The sequence below is a fragment of the Camellia sinensis genome, chromosome 8 (assembly GCF_055761805.1).
Source record: "Camellia sinensis isolate YWXY chromosome 8, ASM5576180v1, whole genome shotgun sequence".
NCBI lineage: Eukaryota > Viridiplantae > Streptophyta > Magnoliopsida > Ericales > Theaceae > Camellia > Camellia sinensis.
Genome location: NC_138968.1, coordinates 188718968 through 188742516, shown reverse-complemented (window position 1 = coordinate 188742516; position 23549 = coordinate 188718968). Strand labels below are relative to the sequence as shown.

General features: G+C 33.7%; 1 long non-coding RNA gene across 1 annotated transcript; it reads left to right on the top strand.

The window, feature by feature from the left end:
* Positions 1 to 685: 685 nt before the first annotated feature.
* LOC145797380 (uncharacterized) lies at positions 686 to 1046 on the top strand. Its single transcript, XR_014338851.1, has 3 exons — positions 686 to 736; positions 860 to 883; positions 965 to 1046. It is a non-coding gene; the product is annotated as an uncharacterized LOC145797380 (long non-coding RNA).
* The last annotated feature ends 22503 nt before the right edge of the window (positions 1047 to 23549 follow it).

Genomic DNA, 23549 nt, shown 5'->3' with positions numbered 1-23549 from the left:
TCAAATGTAATATTTATTTGCTATGTGATTCTAATGTACAGATGATAAATATTTTTCATTTAATTATTTTGTGAATATCTAGAGTTCCTAATTAAAAGAAAAATATGAAAGACTTGGCATTTTAACATTTATGTGTAATATGGCAAGAGAGTTTATTTATTTTTATTTTTAAAGGGAATATAATATTCTATGTTGTATTTCAAAAATTCTGGTCAATCCTTATGTGTGTGCGTATTACTTTAGTTGTCTTCATGAAAAAAAAAATGTATTAAACTTACAAGTATTTAACTTAACGCAAGTATTTAACATAATCCGTTTTGTTTTCAATCAAATTCACCGAGTATTTAACTTAACCCAAAAATATGTATTTTACATTTTGTTATAAAATATTAAAAAAAAAATTGTACCATTCTAAATAGAGAAGGCACGTGCCTCTGATATCTGTTGACCTTTTTCTTTTTCTTAGAAGTTTATATTTTTATTTACTTCTTTTCCTCTTGATTGTAACCCATTAAGTATTTTCTATTCCTGGTAGTTATTTATTTAAATAAAATTTTGAATTTTATTATTCGATTTGATAGTAACATATTTGGAAATAACATTTCATTTCCAATTTTTTGCTAATTGCTAATTTTATTATTGCTAATTTTTTGTTTCTTTGTGTCTAAAATTATATAACCAAACATTTTTAGGTTGAAGTACAACAGTTATGAACAATATCACTATTTTTGGTCAAGTAAGTTTTTTTTCTTCTTTTTTCTCTTCATATAAATATTTAAGTACCTCTCTTATAAATTTAAGTATAACAGTTATGGACAATATCACTATTCTAATTATTTTTTTTCCTCATACTTTATAGGTGGATGGGGACTTACACCGAACCGTAACATCACCTCCCTTTACTAATTTTCTTATTTATGTGTATAAAGTTTTATTTATCACTCTAAAATTTTTGTATGTATAGGTTCGATTTCTTCAAGAAAGAAATGTTAATGTTGTTATTCGCGATGAGCGTGACCTTAATACTATTCGCATTCATGAGGTAAGCCTAAAAGTCACTTCAACATTGGACATGTATTTTCTTATCATTTTAAAAATAATTTATAAATATATTCTACTTATTTTTTACAGGCAAAGGCAAAGGAAAAACACAAGGCAATATCAAAAGAAACAAAAAAAGCTATTCCTTATGGCAAAGGAAAGGAAAATGCACATCCCATGGTATGGTTTCTCAACAATTTTTAAAAGTTTCTTTTTCGAATATTATATAGATTTTTTTAGGAATTGCATAGTGTCATATACTATTTTTTATGTACATTTTTCAAAAGTTTCTTTTTCAAAAATTTATTCAATTCTTTTTATTGAATGTGAAATGTTTTTCTGAAACATGTTAAAGTAAGCATTTGTACAACATGCTAATGCATTTGTATGAACATTAATTTAAATTTTTAATATGTTTGTCTATTTGTATGATAAAAATATGTTACATTTGTACAATATGTTGCATCTACAACATAGCATAATAAAAATAAAATAGAAGAAAACGAAAAAGGAAAATAAGAAGAAAGAACAATTATGTGATGAAAAGGAAACTACATAATATAATTTTTTTTAATTTTTATTTTTCTTATAAGAAGTTCTTAAGGAAAGAAGAAAAAGACAAAAATGCATTTTAATACAACAGAAACAACAAGAAGAGAGAAAATGAAAGTACAAGACATTACATGCTAATATTCACATTTTACGTACCCAATGATTTAATATTTACCTTTTCAACGTACATTTTGTAAAGAGATGGGTAGTGTCTTAAAACCAATAAGTGCGTGCATAGTAAGTTTGCAGTTTTGTGTTTTCAAATTATTTTTCCCTTCCTTTTTAAGTTTCATAAATACATGCATTGGTTCTTATATGACTAACAACTTAACCGAGTGAAGAGGAAAAGTTAGTTAAAAGGAAGAAAAATTACATGATGAAAGGGAAGCAAGTTAGTTAATCTTCACATTTTATGCACATTCTTATATAATATTCTCATTTTAGGCACACAATGATAATGTGTTATCAAAAGCTGCATTGGCCCAACGTGCACGGCGAGAACGTGAAAAAAATCAAAAGCCATGTTCTGCATACCAATTGGGACAACGCCTGCGACGAGAACAAGAAAGAGAAAGATCGAAGGAATGTATTAACCCAAGACAACCTTCTTTAACACCAAATTGGTAAAAAGAAAAAGAATTTTTTACCCAAGACAATTTTGAATTTTTTACTCTTACTATTACCACTTTATTATATAGATTTTAATTTGTTCACAATCTATTTTTGTAGGCCTCCTCCTACAACTCCATGTACAAATGTTGGTGTGGTCATCCGTGATGAGTATGACCTTAATGTTATCCGTGTTCGTGCGGTAAGTACAAAATCAAGTCAAACATTATAAGATTATATAAGATTTTTTTTAATCTTTTCAATATTTTAATTATATTTGTTAGGCAAAAGATAAAGAAAAGGTCAACCCAATGTCTAAAGGAAAAGAAAAGATGGCTCCTTCCGGCAAGAGAATGACAAATGCATGTCAAGTGGTATATATTCTTTTTTAAAAATATGATGCAAAACTAATCAAAATTTTGAATAGTTAAAATATATGAGTGTGTAAAATGAATTTATTGTTTTATGTTGTTTTTGTAGAATGATTGTAATATGTTTTCCTGTAACTTGCTATTATTTGTATGTGTTTTTCAAATTTATTTATTCTTATTTTGCATGGATACATGTGCATTTATAATATACCATCCATAAGTTGCTACTTATATAAAGAGAATAGGAAAAAAGAAACGAAGAAATAAAGAAAAAATATATAAAGAAAGGAGAAACTAAATAAGATAGGTTTTTAATTCTTATTTAATATATAAAATAGAAAACAAAGAAAGGGAAAGGGAAAGTGAAGAAATAAGAAGATAGAAAGGGAAGAAATAAGAAAAAAAGAAATAAAGATAACACTATTAAAGGTATAAAACAAATAAAATATAAAACAAAATTAAGAGAAAGGGAAGAAATAAAAAGATAGTTTCATTTTAAACACAAAATATTCACATATTTTGCTTCAATGATAAAATATTTTCTTTTTAGGCACAAAATGATAATATAATATCAAAATCTGCATTGGCCCAACGGGCACGGCGAGAGCGTGAAAAAATTGAATTTCAATGCTTGCAACGAAAGCAAGAGGGATTAGAAGAATGTGTTCAAATAAGACAACGTTCTTTAACACCAATTCGTCGCGATCGCACTCACTTGGAGTGGGAAACAATAACTGAAGATTCTCAGTCGGCACAAAAACGAACAATGGTTACCTATCATTCTACATGTTCGTTTTCTATGCCAAGCACATCTTCAAATTCACAAAGGAATCGGTAAACTACTGTGTCTACTCCTATAAATCGATTTCTTCAAGCACATCTTCAGATTCTCACATCTTCAATACATACTTTTACTCATATCGTTTTGTTTTACAGAATTTTATTTATACACAAATATTTGTAGGTCTAATCCTATAAATCGATTTCTTCAACAAGATCTATGTACTGATGATGAATTAGAAGATCTGCCTACGAGTATATCAATTGGCGCCCGGGCACACAAAGATTCTTGCCGCCATTATCTTGGCAAGATGGACGTATTATGTCCTTATTGTTCAGCCTTACATTGGATGGATGAAAAATTGACAAAATCATCTATAAAGCGTCCCTTATTCGGAACTTGCTATTTGGAAGGGAAGATTAGGCTACCTTTACTTATTACACCCCCTCCACCACTTCAGGAATTGTATGATGGGAATAATGATCAATCAAAATCCTTTCGAAGTTATACTCGAGTGTACAATGCAGCCAATGCTTTTACGAGTCTTGGTGCTACATTGGATCCTAGAGTACTCAGTGGAAGGGGCCCTACATCATTCACAATTCATGGGGAATTGCGACATCGAACAGGATCACTACAACCACAACTAGGGCAGGATGCGAGTTATGCTCAGCTGTATATCTATGACCCTTATTCAGCTTTAGAAATTCGTAATCGTAGAAATCCTAACTTGAGAAGGGATGTTCTCAAAACCATTCAGGATAGTTTGTTGCAAGTCAATGCATTTGGAGATAAATATCGCCAGGCTCATGCCATTTTACATCAATTAGACTCGGCAGGACACAATCTACCTACTCATCTTCATTACAGTTCAACAACTGATCGACGTCGGTATAACCTACCAACTACAGATGAGATTGCAATTGTAATACCAGGTGATGGAACAGAGGTAAATGGAATGCGAGATATTATTTTACATTTCCGAGGAAATAATGAGTTGATGCAAATTAATGAATGTCACCCAGCATACTTGCCATTACATTATGTTCTATTATTTCCATATGGTGAGCTTGGATGGGAACCTGAGTTGAAATTGTGGAATGTTCAGTATGATCGACCTTCAATTGATCGACTTACTCAAATGAATTTTTATAGTTATCGTTTGTTTGAACGACCCACAGAGTATTCAACAATTTTGAGAGGTGGGAAACTATTTCAAGAGTTTTTGGTAGATGCTTGGGCTGCAACTGAGCAAAATCGATTGACATACTACAAGCTTAATCAAGGGAAACTTCGGGCTGAGCTTTACCAAGAGTTGTCAGATATGGATCCAGATTATGTGGGACCTGGACAAATTGGTCAAAGGTTTGTTTTGCCATCTTCATTTACTGGTAGTCCTAGACATATGTTTGAAATCTTTCAAGATTCAATGGCTATCACACAATACAACCAACACCCAGATATTTTTCTTACCATAACTGCAAATCCCAATTGGCCAGAAATTACGTCAGCATTATTACCATATCAAAAACCTATTGATCGTCCTGATTTAATTGCCCGCGTTTTTTAGTTGAAGAGAAAATGTTTGATGAAGGAGATAGAAACAAATAAAGTGTTTGGAAATAAAGTTGCACATGTTTTTACAATTGAATTTCAAAAATGAGGCCTCCCTCATATGCATGCACTTTTATTTCTCAAGGGTCCAGACAAAATTCGGACATGTGCTCAAGTAGACAAATTGGTGTGTGCAGAATTTTCAGACCTAAAAGATGATCCAATGCTTTTTGAAACTATCAAATGTTGTATGGTACATGGACCATGTGGTGCTCGAAATCCGCAAGCACCATGTATGGAAAATGGTAGATGCACTAAGAGATACCCTCGAGCTTTCATAGAAACAACAACTATGGATCAAGATGAATACCCTATCTATCGTCGTCGCAATAATGGTCAAGTACATACTGTAAGAGGGCAAGAAGTTGATAACAGGGATATCGTACCATACAATGCATATCTTTCAAAACTTTTCAACTGTCGTATAAATGTGGAAGTTTGTGCTGGAATGAGATGTGTCAAGTATATACATAAGTACATTTATAAGGGTTATGATCGTACAACGATGGTGTTAGGAATGATAAATGAGATTCAACAATATCTCGATGCAAGGTCTATTGGACCTCCAGAAGCTGCTTGGCGAATATTTGGTCATCCTTTGCATGCAGAGATGCCAACAGTTGTACGATTGACACTTCATTTACCTGGAATGCATCGTGTTGTTTTTAACCCAGAAGAGTCATTACAAACGATTCAATCTAGAGCTGGTCAACAAATGTCAACTCTTACTGGCTTCTTTGCATATTGTGCTGCCAGTGAAGATGAATGTCCATTCACTTATCAAGAATTTCCACAACATTTTGTCTGGCTCAAGTCAGAAAAGAGATGGAAATCAAGAGAAAGGGGATATGCAATTGGTAGAATGTACTTTGCTAGCCCTAATTGTGGTGAAAGATTTTATCTACGTTTGTTACTAACCGTTGTCAAAGGACCAAAGTCGTTTCAGTCTTTACGCACAGTCGATAATGTTGTGCATGATACATTTAAATTAGCATGTAATGCAAGGGGGCTTTTAGAAGATGATGAAGAATGGATACAATGCTTGAAAGAGGCTGCAGTCATAAAAACTGGATATCAATTGAGGAGATTGTTTAGTATTATTCTCACCTAGTGCTCTCCACTAAATCCATATGCATTATGGAATCAATTTTCAATGCATATATGTGATGATCTTGCACATAAGATGTGTACATTGTTTGTCATTTCTAAACCAACTGAGGCTCAAATTGAAGATTATGGTCTCCATCTTTTGAATCAAATGCTTCATGAATCAGGCAAAAGTTTAATTGACTTCCCACCCATGCCACAACCTACTGCAAATTGGAGTGCAGTAGTTGGTAATCGATTGATAGTTGAACATCAACAACTGCAGAGTGAGGCAGAACATGCAGATCCACAAATTACTATTGATTGTCTCAATAATAGACAGCGGAATGCTTATAATACAATCACTTCTTCAGTTTTTCAAAATAAAGGAACTGTTTTCTTTCTGAATGGGGGTGCAGGAACAGGGAAAGCGTTTCTATACAATACGATTGCATTAAAATGTCGTAGCCTTGGGCATATCGTTGTTACTGTGGCTTCGTCTGAAATTGCATCACTGTTACTGGTAGGAGGTCGCACTGCACATTCAACATTTTCCATTCCGTTAGATGTCTTGGAAAATTCACTTTGTGGGTTTAGCAAACAATCATTACAAGCTGAGTTATTTAGAGAAACAAAACTCATAATTTGGGATGAAGTTCCTATGCAACATAGACATTGTGTTGAGGCGGTTGATCGTACATTGAGGGACATTTGTGATAGTGAAAAGCCATTTGGGGGTATTACTGTTGTTCTTGGAGGAGACTTTTTACAAATCTTACCAGTTATACCCAAAGGAGTTCGTGAGCAAATTGTGAATGCATCATTAAGACACTCTGTTCTATGGAAGCATATATATATCTTGACTTTGGATTTGAATATGCACTTGAATCATGAAGGCCATGAAAATGCTAATTTTGCAAATTTCTTGATGGAGGTAACACTACTTTAACCTATATTATATAGATTTTAAATTAATAAATTGTGTTTACACTTACTTTTTTATTGATTTCACTTTTTTTAAGATTGGGACCAATCCTCAAGAAATCGTTAACCTTCCATCAACAATACACAAATGTCAAGATTTGAATGAATTACTCTCTACAGTTTATCCACAATTGAATATGATAGAGACGTTAACCCTAACATTTTTAACTGAACGCACAATTCTGTCTGCGCATAACGATGATGTCAGTGACATTAATACTACTGCGTTGAATATCTTTCCAGGGAGATTATATACTTATCTTGCAGCAGATAAAATGTCTGAAGATAATGAAATTGATCCTACCATTACAAATAGATATCCTAATGAATATTTAAATTCATTGGATCCTCTTGGGTTGCCAACTTTTACGTTAGAGTTGAAAGTGGGTTGTCCTATAATATTGTTGAGAAACATTGCACCGAAAGATGGACTATGTAATGGTACAAGATTGATGGTTACTAGGTGCGGCACTCGCATAATTGAAGCTCAAATTTTAACTGGAGAAAAGTTTGGCAATTTGGCATTCATACCAAAGATATCTTTGACACTATCTTCTTCAAAAATGCCTTTCCAAATGACAAGACGTCAATTTCCAGTCCGATTGACATATGCCTTGACCATTAATAAATCTCAAGGATAATCTGTGAAATTTGTTGGGGTTGATTTGCGTATACCAGTGTTTAGTCATGGGCAATTATATGTGGCATTGTCTAGATGTACATCATTTGATCGTATAAGTATTCTCCCTCCTAAAGATAATTTGAATTCTACTACAAATATTGTTTATCCTGAAGTGTTGCTGTAGTATTCTATGCAGATTAAATGACGTTCTATTAGAAGGTAACCACGTAGATTTATTTTTGTTGATTATATAACTTTTTAAAAAATTTCAATTTAATAATAATTTGAAATTTGGACTTTTGTAGGATTGGACCGAAAAATCTATGGAGCTTAAAAGGAGAAATACGACTACCTTGCTTCGATGGGGATGTAATAAGGTAATTTCAATCTGAAAGTATTTTGACATGTATATTTCCAACACATGTACTAATCTATATTTTTTTTGTTTCCACAAATTACCAGATTGTTGTGCATATTCCTCATTGGGGATACATAAAAGTTGATACAAAGACTTTTTGGAAAGTAATGAGGAGGAAGTTTGGGCAAACGCATATTTGAAGACATGTTATTGACACATCTTTTGTAAAGCATACATATTTTTGGTGTATGACAATATAATTTTTTGTGTATGACATGTTAGTGACACATCTTTTGTAAAACATACATCTTTTGTAAAGCTTTAACCCACTTTTTGGTGTATGACACTATAACTTTATTTCTATTTTTTGTTCAGTGTTTACACTTTTTTTTACTGCCTTTTATATTTTGATATGCAATATAACTTTAAATCTTAAATGTTTGTTTTTCAATTTGCATTAAGATTAGGGAGAGTTGTCATTTTATTTGAGTTTTGTAGAGCATGTAATACAAGCAAAATTGTTATAAGTTCTTTAAGAAGAAAAATATTTCAATACATTTTTTCAGTATCTTTATCAAAAAATGACATAAAATTTATAAATTTCAACATAATACGTATAAATTATAACTGCATTTTAATCTTAAAATTATTTACACCGTACCTTTAGGCACGGGCATACGCTAGTATATATATATGAAGACATAACTTAGTGGTAATAATTCTTTAATTAGTTTTTAAAGAATTTTGTTGACTTTTTTAACTTAAAATTTTTTTGTTCGTTTGATATTTTTGATTAATTTTTTTAACTTTTTAACTTTGGAATTGTGAAATTTTTTTTGTCTTTTGTGATTTTTGTCCTTTTATATTTTTTGATTTTTTTTTGTCATTTTGTGATTTTTTAATCTAACACAAAAATCAAACAACCCCTTAATATCTAATAGTGTAGTATTTTCTTCTTTTATCAAGTGATAAATTTTTTTATTTTAAAATAAAAAAAAATTATTATTCAAAGACATAAGCAATTATGCATCAAAAAATATTATTCACAAAACATATTATCCATTTTGACAATATACATCTTATAATATTAATTAATTTATTATTTATTTTTATATTTATTTATTTAAATTACATACGCATTGCATGTGCCACCATTAATATTAAAAAATACTTAAAATCTTTCAAAAATGAATTTATTAAAAAAATTATATGTTTATATGGTTGTCCATTTTATGTGGTGAGCTCTTTTTTTTATTTTAATTATCGATATTTTATATTTTTAGGTAATTCTGTGAGGAGGGTGTTGAAATAGTGTGATTAGTGATTAATATTGATCACTGACTACTGATATTTTGAAGATAAATTATAAATATATTTTTTAAATTTTGTTTAAAGCATAGATTATTCTTTATAATTTAAAAAAGGAAAAATTAGTCTAAAATCACTCTCCTATTTTTAGTAATAGAAAATATTTACAATCTTATTTTATGATGTCTAAGGTCCCTCAACCCCACATCCATATATCACAGAAAAATTTGACTTGTAAAATCAAACATCATTTCTCTCTCTCTCTCTCTCTCTCTCTCTCTAAATCTAAATCTCACTTCACTCCCTTCAATGGCTGCCGCCTCTGTCTCCACCGCCATCGCCGTAGGTAGCCGTAATTGCAACCTTAATCAACAACTCGAACATGATCGTCACATCCTCTCGCGATAAATCTCTCATAGTCTGGTACCTTACCAAGGAAGACAGAATCTATGGCCTCCCTCGCTGCCGCCTCACCAACCACTCTCACTTCATCAAAAACGTCGTCCTTTCTTTCAACGGCCAGTTCGCTCTCTCCAGCAACTGGGACTCCGAGCTCTGCCTCTGGGACCTTTCTACCGGCACCATTGCTCGCCGTTCGTCGACCACTCCAAAGACGTCCTCTCTGTCGCTTTCTCCTTCGATGATCGCCAAATCGTCTCGGCTTCTCCAGATCGTTCGATCAAGCTGTGGATCTCGAGGTTGTGTCATTTGAATCTATATTTTAGTCCATGAATTACAGAATGTAGTACTTCCTCATAGCATTTTGAGTTATTTAGATATGAGTTAAAATTTTAGGAATGATATTTAGAATCTATAGCTTGGATGGCTTTAAGGCATCTGCTAATCCCAAATCTTAATGCTTGCCTCAGTAAGAACACTGAGCCAGAACCTATTAATTTTCTCTGTGTTCAATTTTCTCTGTGTTATACAATTTTCTTTAAATTTCTCAGGTTTGAACTCAAAGAAATTTCTCTGGGTTAGAGTGAGATTTTCTCTGAATTTGAGTGAATTTCTCTGGGTTTGAGGGGGTTTTTCTCTGGGTTTGAGTTCTGGAATTTTCTTTCACTACAACAAGGGCTTTGCTCTTTACTTACAAATGATCTGTTTTAAAGGATTTCCATGAAAGAAGAGCTCTCAAGGTATTATAATTATCCAACTGACTCCCACTTACCCCCTTGCTATTACCCAGTTATGTCTTTAATTTTCTTTCAATGAACTGTTTGGCTTTTGAGAAAATCAGAATTTCTCTGGGATCAAATTTTCTTTGGATTGATGTTGAGGGATCAAATTTTCTTTGGATTGATGTTGAGAGACCTTAAGCATTATGAAAATATTGGATGTCCTTTACATTATAAAATCTTAATGCCCGGGACCCTAAAAAAAATCCCCATTAAAAAATTACAAATACCTTTTGTTATAATTTTTTATTTAATAGAATTAATTAAAAAATAAAATTCATAATTATTTATCTATACAATAATAAAAGGGTAAATTACAAATACACCCTCTGAGGTTTACTTAAAATATGAATTGCCCATTGTGGTTTGAAAAATTACAAATACCTCCCTGTTAGAAATTTTTTATTTAATAATTAATTGAAAAAGTGAAATTTCTAACTATTCACTTATACAATAATAAAATTATCTGAATTATTAATTGAAATAAAATTTTAACATTATTAACAACTGTTAATTAACTTGATGATTTATTAATAAAATGACTTATTTGTTATGAAATTAAAAACCTTATGGGGCATAATGTAATTTTTAGAACCACATGAGATAATTTGTAATTTAAGTAAATCTCAAGGGGTGTGTTTGTAATTATCCTTTGTTAATAAAAGGGGCGATTTGTTATAAAATTAGAAATCTCAAGGGATGAAATGTAATTTCTAGAACTATAACGGGTGATTCCTATTTTAATCAAATCTGAAGAGTGTATTTATAATTTGTCCATATTTTTATTGTGTTATGTTATTCTAATTTTTATTATACATAATTGAAGGAGAGAGGAGTATTATTGTATCTCATAAAATATAATAATAATTGCAGTAGTCGTGTACGTAATTCTCCATCTGACAATTCATTTTGATTTTTTGATTAAAAAACACAAAAGATAAAATAGATAAAATAAATTAATAAGATAAAATGTCACATTTAAATTATAATCATTTTATTTTTTCTTTCACAAAAGTTAAAAAAATTAAACCAAACAAATTTTTAGTCCAAAGCTAAAATAATCAAAAAAAAAATCCAAAAAATCAATTACCAAACGACAGTAATAGGATTGAAGACCTTAAACTAGTGGTTGAAACTGCAAACATGTGAAATCTGAATGAATAATTTACTTTTCTTATTTGTGTTGTAGGTGTATGACAAATAAAAAAGAGAGAGAAGAGATTATGATGTGCAATTTGATTTGATCGACTCAATGCTAATTTTATTCTATATTTTTTTTTTGGATAAAATTTAAACTATCACATTATGTTTATTTTTAAAAAACAGAGTTTATAGAGTTCTAAAAAATAAATAATTTAATTTACTAAACCAAACTACAATTCAATCCGCCAAAAAAAAAAAAAAAAAGACAAAGAAAAAATCTCCACTAACAAAAGGATGAGAAGCTATTTTGTACTAATTGGAACCGAATTAATTTAGGCTACGAGCTACCCTACCAATTTTATTTTGATAATTTAATAAATTTATCAGAGTTTTGGTGAAACCCCCCCCTCATTGGGCCTATTTTGCGTCCAACCCACAGAATAGAACAATGACCTCAAAAGTCCCTCAATTAAAAAAATATTATGAATTGACTGAAATGTCCTTCCATATAAGTGGGGAAATATGAAACAATTCCATCGTTTCTTTCCCCTCACTCTATTTCTTCGATTGACAACCCTCTTCTGAATATCCATCCTCATTCGAAAACCCTAGCATCGATTGAAAACCCTTCTCTGAGTCTCATTACCCTCGCTCTCTAGAGTTACTTTGTCTTTCTACTCCTGGAACATTACAGGTTTGTCGCTTACGCTCGAATCGAACTTCGCATTACGCTTTACTCTCTCTCTTGGACACCCATTTTGCAGGTAATTTTTTTCCCTTTCTGCTAGTTTTTCGATATTATGAAGTCTGTCTAGGTTTGTTTTCATTTTGCGAGTGGTGTATGAGATTACATTGGCATGGTATGGGGTGGGATTATAAGGCTGCTAAGGATTTTTTTTTTTCTTTTTTTTTTTTCATTGTTGCATTAGGTTGAGTAGAGTTTGGGATTTTGGGGTTACACTAAGGATCATATGTTCTAAAATTTTTATCACTATCTTAAAATACTTTAAATTACTAAATCATGTGAGAACGTTAAGATTTAAAAATTTTGAAAACTAATTTAGGTATTTCAGAATAATGTATGTAGTTTTGCTTCAATTTCATTGCTTTGATTTCTGTAGTGTTTTGGTCCTGCAATTTCAATGCTTTCAATTTTCACTTGCTTCATGAATTTTTCAGAGTAAAATTTTACTTCCAACCAGAGTAAAATTTTACTTTAACTCTAGCCTTTGCTCATTACATAAATGTGCATATCAATTTGTATATATATATATGTATCTATTTATGTATGTACATGTGATTGTAGTTTCGTCATTTCTATGATTTCGGTTTGAATGTGAATTATACATGTTAATTTCAGAACTATGTTGCGTACAGTCAAAATTGAGACAAGGTTTTCTTGATTCTTGGTTCTATAAGTTTTATATGTGTTTTTGGTTTATTTCCTAGGGTATTGTTTAGAGTAAAATTTTGCTTCCCATCAGAGTAAAATTTTACTTTCAATAAAAGTAAAGTTTCACTGCCAACCAGAGTAAAACTTTACTGTCTCATTACAATGCTTGTGCATTTTCTTTAGTGCATATTTGTTTTGTCACTTTGTTGTTTAAAGTAAAATGTTACACTGTTGATATAGGGAAACTTTTTACTGTTTTAAAATGGTTGTTACAAGAAGCAAATGTGGTGATGATGATGATTTTGAAGTTCCACTAACGGCTATATGTAACAAGCCCGCGGGGGGACCTCGCTACAGCTCGGACTCGACTTTCGTTAGTCACGGTTCTAAGTTTGAACCAAAGAGTCCAAATCCGGCAAATCGTTTTTGAGAAAACTGATTTTGAAAGAAGTGCCAAACATGGGCTGCTTTGCCAGATACAGAGTCGCCACCTAAATATTTTATTTTGAGAAATTTAGGAAACCCTGACTCGGTGCCAAAAGGCCACGTGTCCGTCATCACCAAAGTTGCCTCGGCTCGGGAACTTGGGTACGATTAGGGAAGGTCACTTCGTGAGCACCCCTGCTCGCCCGGTCATAGACCGGCCTCTACTAACCATGATATCAATTTTTGAAAACATTATGAGTTCTTATTCCGGTTTATTAGCCTAGGTTACTATGTGATGCGCACAGCATACAAATATAGATCGGGTCGCCTGAATTGGAACGAAACATTTCATGTTTGTTTTTGAAAATGGTTTACTACCCGCAAGTACGTTTTAAAACATTTGATGATTTATTCCAATTTAAGTAACCCAACCTTCACCCACAGGCATTCAGGCAGTTATATCAGATAAGCACATAGCCTCATGGTAAGCATGCTATTCATGGCAGTCACTCACACGCATGCAAGGATGCTAAAGCATAAAGCTTACCGAGTACTCCAAGCCAAAATAGGAATTCATTAGAAATCATGCATGATCCTAACTATACGGAAATGCCTAATGCAACACATGCAAAATGCAATTATAGCAGGCTCGGCTATTCTAAGATGGCATATGAAATGTTACAACTATCATGTATTCAACTTTGAAATTGAAAGTGCAATGCAGTTAGTATGATGCACCGAGCCCGGTGCATGCAATACAGATGAATGAATGCAAACTTGCTGTCATACTGTATGCTAATTTAAATATGCCCTAATCTAACCATCATAAGCGGATAAATAAAAGGGAGAAAGACGTGGGGTTGGAAGACATACAACACACTCACGCACACTTATTACAGTTGTGCCCTCACTCGGAGGGTCCGAATAAATAATACAGTCCCGAATAAAAGAATATTACAGTCCAAAATATTACAGTCCGAATAATGTACAAATTCCTAATTAATTGACAAATTAAATAAGAAAATAAATAAAACTGGCATGCAAGCCAAGGACTGCCTTGCTTCTGATGGATGATGCATGTCCGGGTTGTCTTGTGCGGAAATCCACCGGAATGCCCCAATTAGCCTCTGTTTACACCTGTTCTTGAAATGCATGCCAAGCCCTAAAAAGTTGCTGATTCTTCGTTTTGCTGCAACAGAGAGCAGGAAAGGGGCATAGCAATGTATTTGCACAGATATATGCATGTCTCGATCCTCGTGCCACCAATCACGCATATCGAGGCATGATGGCCGAGGAATCGAAATGCACAACTCAATATAGAATGAATGCACATGAAACTACAGCTAAAACCTAACTCCATCATGGATAATCCGGAGTGTCGATGACTGGGGAATTGAGACACATTCCGTCACTCGGAGTACGAAATGTACCTCGTTTCCCGTGCCCGGGGTAACTCCTATTCCGGACACGATGCAATATGCATATATGCATGAAATGCGACTAAGATACAATCCTAACATACACCATGCTATGAACGTGAGATGCCTCGAAATGCGTGCACATGGGCACGCAAACCGAGGCATTGGCATACGCAATGCAAATGACATGGAAACATGATATGGGCTTATACCAACATGAGTGAGCCTCAGCCACACTCACGTAGGATGCTGACGGATGAAAATGAAGTGCCTCGAAATACGTGCACACGGGCACGCAAACCGAGGCAATGGCAAAATGTGATGCAATGGCATGAAAACATGATATGGGCTTATACCAACATGAGTGAGCCTCAGCCACACTCACATAGGATGCTGGCGGATAAAAATGAAGTGCCTCGAAATGCGTGCACACGAGCACGCAAATCGAGGCAATGGCAAAATGTGATGCAATGGCATGAAAACATGATATGGGCTTATACCAACATGAGTGAGCCTCAGCCACACTCACATAGGATGCCAGCGGATAAAAATGAAGTGCCTCGAAATGCGTGCACACGGGCACGCAAACCGAGGTAATGGCAAAATGTGATGCAATGGCATGAAAACATGATATGGGCTTATACCAACATGAGTGAGCCTCAGCCACACTCACATAGGATGCCGGCGGATGAAAATGAAGTGCCTCGAAATGCGTGCACACGGGCACGCAAACCGAGGCAATGGCAAAATGTGATGCAATGGCATGAAAATGGCATGCAATCATTCTAATGGAATTTCAGCACTAAAATATGGGGGAAAACAGTCCCGAAATGAGGCGAAATGACACCAAATGCATGGAATTGTCCCGAAATGCGAATTTAGGCACCCGAAATGGCCTATAGCTATGCCAAACATGCACAATATGGACATGCAATGCAAAGACAGAAGCTAGACAGTCCCAAAAAAGGCACTTTCACAGTTATAAACATGGCCAAACAGCAAGCATAGGTATGGCAAAAATGGCATGCAAGAATAGGGGCCAAAAGAGGGGTAATGAAGCAAGTGATATAAGAAAAATCCAAACTGAAAAATTCCCTTCTACAACACTGAAGAGGGACCAAAAATATGAATATTTACAGTATATGGCAGCCCCGAAATCAGTATACAAACATGATAGAAATGTGATGCAAAATGAGGCTCAAAAGTGGCTATAACATGAGGTATACAAAATAATCACCAAACAGCCAAAGACCCTTAATAAAACATGTAGAATGGGCCAAAATAGGACTATTTTCAGAACTGTAAAATGGCCAAAAACAAAAGCATGATAGGTTAACTAAACATGCAAGAATGGGGAATAAAAGAGAGATATAACATGAAGTGGCATATGGAGGTCCCAAACCATGAAAGGACCTAAATGAAATATGAAGAATTGACCAAAATAAGCACTTTTTCAGAACTGTAAAATGGCCAAAAACAAAAGCATGGTAGGCTGCCATTGCATGCAAGAATGGAGAATAAAAGAGGAGTATAAAGGTAAGTACAACATGTAAGTCCCAAATGGTGTTGAGCCCTTCTTCAATGTTGAAGAGGGGCTCAAAATAAGCCTAATATCAGTTTACAACATGCTCAAAAACAGATTACTCATGGGTCGAAAATAGCATGCAAGATTATGACATATAAGAGGATCAATGAAGCAAGTGCATCATGGAGGGCTCAAACAGGGTTGAGCCCTTAATGAAAAGTGAAGATGAGCTCAAAAGAGGGCCCTTTTCAGTTAGGGCCTGAGCTTGAAACAAAAAGCATGTGGGGCTTACAAATAGATCAAGAAAAAGGGTCAAAGAGGAGAAGTGTTACTCACCCTTGAAGATCAAAGCTTTTGTTGCTTCTTGGATCAATTTGCAGCTCCTTTAGCCTTTGAGAAACCTTCCTTGTTGCTGGAAATGAGGTGGTGGTGGTAGAGCTTGGTGGTGTAGAAGAAATGGTGATTAGGGACTTAGGAATTTTCAAGGAAATGAGAGGTATAGAAATGGCTTTGTGTATGGAAGCTTGAAGAGCAATTTTTCTAACCCTTGAATGTGATATAGCTTGCTTGTTATATGGGCCAAAGAGGGGGTGTAAAGGTGGGGGAAAAGGAGAGCAACTTTCCCTCACAAAATATCCCCCGGATAAAGATCTTTTCTGGGGGATAAAGCTCCACAGCTGTAAAGTGCACAGTGCAAGGAGCTCGGCCGGCCTATTACTTTTGCTGCAGGTGGCCGGCCGGCCACACCCCCTAGCCGGCTGGCTAGGGGTCAAAAGGGTCAATCAGATTTAGTGGCCGGCCACCAACTGATGGTGTCCTCCTATCTGTGTACAACACAACCCTGTGGTTAAAAGTCCAAGAAAGTGGGTCCAAGGGGTTCAACATTAGCTCGGAAAGAGGGGTTCAAAAGGGTCAGGTGGAATTACTGGCCGGCCACCAACTTTTAGGGTCCTCTCATGTGTGTACATCACAAATATGTGGTTCAAAGTTCGAGAAAATTGGTCCAAGGGGTTCAACATTAGCCCGGAATGAGGGGGTCAAAAGGGTCAAGTAATATTAATGGCCGGCCACCATTTTTTAGGGTCCTTCCATGTGTGTACATCACAAATATGTGGTTCAAAGTTCGAGAAAATTGGTCCAAGGGGTTCAACATTAGCCCGGAAGTGCGAAAAACGGGCGCCGGAGGGTGTCGGAGCATGTATAACTGGTTGCTGCAACAATTGCTGGCCTCCCACCCTTCAGTGACCTCTTCGGTGATAAAACAGAGGTACCTGCCGAAAATGAACGAAAACCGTTGCAAAACGAAAGTTCGGGGGCCAAAACGCGCAGTTCGAGGTCCCGAAAATGGGCTGTTAAGCACCGAAAGTGGCATTCGGCCACGAAGTGGGTTTCTCAGACCCCAGTGTCCCTCAAAAGGGAGCAAATAGGAAGTATGCCAAAAATTAGAGCAAACGGAGGTGGTTAGGCGGTCCCGAACCGAGGCACACGGCCTGACGGCTCCGAAAACCGGAAACCGGACTCCGAAATGGGCAAAATGGCCTACGGCCACCAAATGTAGCCTACGGCCACTGAGAGATGGTCTACAGGACCTCTCCCTCCCCTCAGGAAAAGAAACAGAGAAAACTGAGCCTGGTTCGCAAACCGAGGCAAAGTACAAAAGGGGGTTCGGAAGTCCGGAGGCAGGGCTTACGGCCGTGACTCTGAAACTTCTGAACAAGCACATTATGCAACATCACCAAGCACTCAATCGGTGACGTCTGAGTCTTAAGGTCGGTCAAAAATGGGGTGTCTACACTATACAAAAGAAGAAAGTCCCTAAAAAAAATAAAAAATAAAAAGTAGTAAAGAAGTTCAATCCAATACTAGTAATGATGAAGGCTGTAATGAAAGCAATCCAATGCCTTCAACAACAAAACCTTCGAAGTTGAATATTGTACACGGAGTACAAGAGAGAGAGAACTATGTGAAACAATATAGGTCAAATATTGTTTTACTGATAAACCTAATGCGAGACATGAGGTTCACTGAAAGACATATTACTACCCTCGAGAGAACACCTTTTGGGATGTTGTTTAGATCTTTTTGAAAGAAAGAAGATGTGGTGTTAAAGAAGTTCAAGAAAGTTGATGATAATGTCATGGATGTGATCAAATCTTATGACTTTCATGTAAAGGGATTTAAGCTTGGGGGGAAAATGTGTGACATACGCGACAGTGACGTTACTTCGATTTTTGGGATAAAATCAAGAACGGAAAAAGTAGACATCTCATATGGGAAGAAACAAGAATCAGCTTTTGTGCAGAGAAGGTTTCGTAATATGTCAAGAATATCCGTAAAGAGTTTGTGAGAGGCATTATGAGATGCATTAGAAGGCACAAGACAGTTGATGTTGAGGATGTTGCCCGAATAATGTGTTTATTTGTTATGGCAACTTTGCTATTACTAACAACTGGTCTAACAGTTGGATGGGCTTTTGTTGCTCTTGTAGAAGATTTGGAAATGATGAATTCATATGCATGGTCGACTGCAGTTGCATCCATGTTAACTACTTCGATCCATTCTTCATTAGGAAGTCCTGAAAATGTGATTGGATATGTATTCCTTCTTTTGGTAAGTAAATTGAACTACTTGAAATATTATGCAATCTATCTTTAGAGAATTAACTAATTTCGATTTTTTATTTTATAGTACTGGTTATGCGAGCATACTACACATTTAATGTCAAGGAAAAAATTTGTGTCCAAGGCTCCTTCAATGGGACTTATCAACGTTGAGGAAAAAGCTAATGAAGAGGTTATTGCAAACACTAAAGCCCGAAAAGGTAACATTTTTCCAAACTCAGCCTTACTGGTTCACTTTGCTTAAAATTATACTTACATAAGAAAACTTACTCTTGAACAAAGTAAAAGTTTACTTAAAATTGGAATAAAAGTTTACTTACAATTAGAATAAACTTCTACTTTAAAACAGAGTAAAAGTTTACTTTAAATCAAAGTAAAAGTTTACTTACAATCAGAGTAAAATTTTACTTACTCTTGAACAGAGTAAAAGTTTACTTACAATCAGAGTAAAATTTTACTTATTCTTGAACAGAGTAAAAGTTTACTTTAAATCAGAGTAAAAGTTTACTTACAATCAAAGTAAACTTTTACTTACAATCAGAATAAAATTTTACTTACTCTTGAACAGAGTAAAAGTTCACTTATAATCAGAGTAAACTTTTACTTTGAAACAGAGCAAAATTTTACTCTGGTGGTTAAAGTTTGCTTCATTGCTGACTTCTTTTCTTTTTCTATTTTTCAAATGCAGGTAAATCACGATGAACTGAAGCCCATTTCCAAAGAAGAAATGGATCTCATTCACAATGATGAGGAAGAAGATGCATTGGACATAGAGGAAAATTTGGAGACTAAAGAAGATGAAGATCATGTAGTTGAAGCTTTAGGAGATGATCAACCTTTGAAGGACTTCATTGATCTTGGGAAATTAGAACAAGTTCAAAAGAAAACAAAAAGTTGAAAAGTGAGAATATGGCATTGGTTAAAGAACTGAAGAAAATGAGGGAAACAATGCAAAAAATACAAGAGGATCAAGAGGCAAAAATAAAAGAAATGATGGAAAAGATGAGCAACACAGAGAAAGAAATGGAGAAACTGAGAAAGGAATTTGAAGTACTCGAATCTGAAAATAAACAGTTAGTTGAACAGATTGAAAAAAAAATGCAGTTCATGCGGTTACCCAAGCTTTTGCTTCTAAAGAAATGCCACATGCTAAAGGAGTAGAACAAGAGCAAAACATTGGGATTCAAACTATATTAAAAGAAACACCTATAGTCAGAGAGCCATTGCAAACATCCATGGTCAAGAAAATCAAAATCAAGGCGAGGAAGAAAAAAGAGATGTCTGATTTTGAATGTGAGCCAAAAGAGGCAAAGAAAAAAAAGACCACAAAACAAGCGATTGAAGTGATATCAAATGAAGTGATTTGTATTGACAACTTGCCTCTAAGCCAACCAAAGCCAGTTGAAAGGGTTTTGTCTCCAGATAAGGCTGCAATATGCAAATTGCTTGATGAGAATGATAAGTGTTTACTGAACAAGATTTACAATTTGGAAACCACAGAGTAAGACCATTTTAATTTTATCAAACAATAGATTTTTACTGTTATCAAACTGCAACGTATTAATCAACATTTTTTTTACCTTATGACTAGTGCAATCATATGGTCCAGCACAGGAAATGAATTATATGTTACATTGCATGATGTGGATGCAATTCTGAGAGATGGTGATACTGCGAATAATGTAAGTGGCCATACAATTTTCAATGACTAGTGTTCACTTCAATAACTAAAAATAGTTCATTTTATTAACATATATTTAATTGATTTTTGTTTTTGTAGGTCATTGACAGCTTTGTAGAAATGCTTCAGATTGAACAATAAGCAAAGAAGCCAGAAAAGAATAAGTCATCTTTTTCTCAAGCATTTGCTAGGTAAGCCATCAATTTGTGTTTTGTTTGAATTGATAAAATTTTACTGTGATTTAGTGTAACATTGTACTATAGTTTAGAGTTAATTTTTACTATTTGGTTTGCCAAAAATTGACAACTCATACAGTGTGTCACCAACACAACTTAAGACATGACACACTTATATGATTAAATGTAGTCACTTGTGAAATGGGGTTATGGAGATTTGAGAAATCATTTAATTGACCAAGTGCTTGAGCAAGATTTGAGTGGATACAGATACCTTCACTTTTGCATGAACTCCAATAGGAACAAGAAAGAAGAAAAACCCTACCACTGGACACTTCTTGTATTTGACACTAAATTTGATGAGTGGAAACATTACAATTCTTTAAGGCCAAAAGACAATAGAGAAGATCCTTACCTTAACGATGCAAAAAAGATTGTAAGTGCTTTGCATCATATTAACAGTAATTTTTTGCTATGTTTTATTCTTGAATTTAATTGTGACCAAACAATTATGCAATGATGTTAGATAACATATGTGGAGAACAAGCTGTCCAACAAAACGAAGAGAGGTTGAAGAAAGTTTGCAAACTTGGTTTCGGTGAAAGATAGTCCACAACAATGCCCAACATCGTAAGTATTTCACGCTACTACTACATGCTTGAATTAGTAGTTTTCAAATTTGACTAAATCTAACAAGATATTGATTTTTATTAACAGTGTTGATTGTGGAATCATTGTATGTTATATCATGCGCCAAATCATAAGAGATGAGCCTATTGCAAATTTTATGGAAAATGATGAAATTAACAATTTTCGAGCGTTAATAGTGCATCAATTTTTGAATGATTATCCAAAAGCATGGACTGAGGAACAATTCAACCTCAAAAAAAAATGGGCAAAAGCTAAGACCTCAATGATGACAATGTGGACAATTTTTGGGGAACTACTGTGAATGATGTATGTAATTTCGATTTTTGTAAATGAAATAATGGTGAAAAAATAATTGTAAGTGAAAGAATACTAAAAGAGTATTAGATAGTACATGCTATGTCTATTGTTCAAGTAAATTTTACTGTGGTTTGGTGATTAATACATTATTATAGCAGGATATTGTTTTGACTAGGAATAAACGTTGTTATAGATAGAATACAATGATACAGGTTATACTTGTGCATCTTTGATGATATATGTAGTTGTGCTGTTAGATTATTTTTGCACAAAGATTGCATGATGATCATCAGGGGAGTTTGTGTATTGTGGTAAATTTTGTTGTAGGTTGGAAATGTTTTTCTAAGGGGCTAACATACTGTCTGAAATAAAGCAAAATTTTACTCTGCGTAAAAGTAAAATTTTACTCTGCATAAAAGTAAAATTTTACTTTACTCTGAAATATGAGTAAATTGTTACACTCTGAATCTAAAAGTAATATTTTACTTTGCATAAAAATAAAATTTTACTTTGAAATAAAAGTAAAATGTTACAAAAAGAATCTAAAAGTAAAATTTTACTCTACATAAAAGTAAAATCTTACTCTAAAATAAGAATAAAATGTTACACTTTAAAGAGTTAAACGTTACAGCCAGAATTTAAAAGTAAAATTTTACTCTGAATAAGAGTAAAATGTTACACTCTGAATCTAAAAGTAAAATTTTACTCTGTATAAAAGTAAAATTTTAATCTGAAAAACGAGTAAAATGTTAGACTCTGCACAAAAGTAAAATTTTACTTTGAAAAACGAGCAAAATTCTACACTCTGAATCTAAAAGTAAAATTTTACTCTGAAAAACGAGTAAAATGTTAGACTCTGAATCTAAACATAAAATGTTACTCTGCACAAAAGTAAAATTTTACCCTCTATAAAAGAAAAATTTTACTCTGAAATAAAGTAAAATTTTAATCAAAAAGTAACATTTTACTCTGAAATAAAGTTAAATTTTACCGTGAAACCACAAGCTCATCACACTCATAGACAACCATTCAACAACATAGTAAATTTGTACTTTGAAAGGCAGTAAAGTTTTACTTTCATATGAATGATGGCAATGTTTTACACTGAAAAAAGTAAAATTTTACTCTACAATAAAATAAAAGTTTACTCTGAAATACTGAAAAATTTTACTTTGAAACCACAGGCTGAGCACAGCCATTTCAAACCTTCAAACTTACTGAACAAACTCCATTATAAGTTCATTTACATGAAGCTTATTCAACTACATTAAAAAATATGTTAAAATGTCAAACTTAACTGTGAGTACCTGAATTTTTAGACAACTAATTAGTTTGATTAATAATAATATTAAGTCAATTAACAGTGATTATTAAATTATCGAATTATAATGTTAATAGCATCATGGTTAATACCAATATTAGATTCCTTTAAACAAAATTATTTATCTTTCTGTGAAAAAAAAAAAAATGCATCTAAGTATAGTTGTGGAAACGAAATGAGTTAAACAATTAATAACTAAGTTAGTGAGAGAATAATATGGAGCAAAATATCTTGACTAGGTTATATATATATATATATATATATTCAATTGATTTTTATTTTATACAAAAAAAAAAAGAAAAGAAATCAAAATTTATGTTGGACAGAGAAATTTGGCCCAAGCATGCCAATGCATGCCTTTGCTCACTGCTACACTCCATGCCTACATGCATA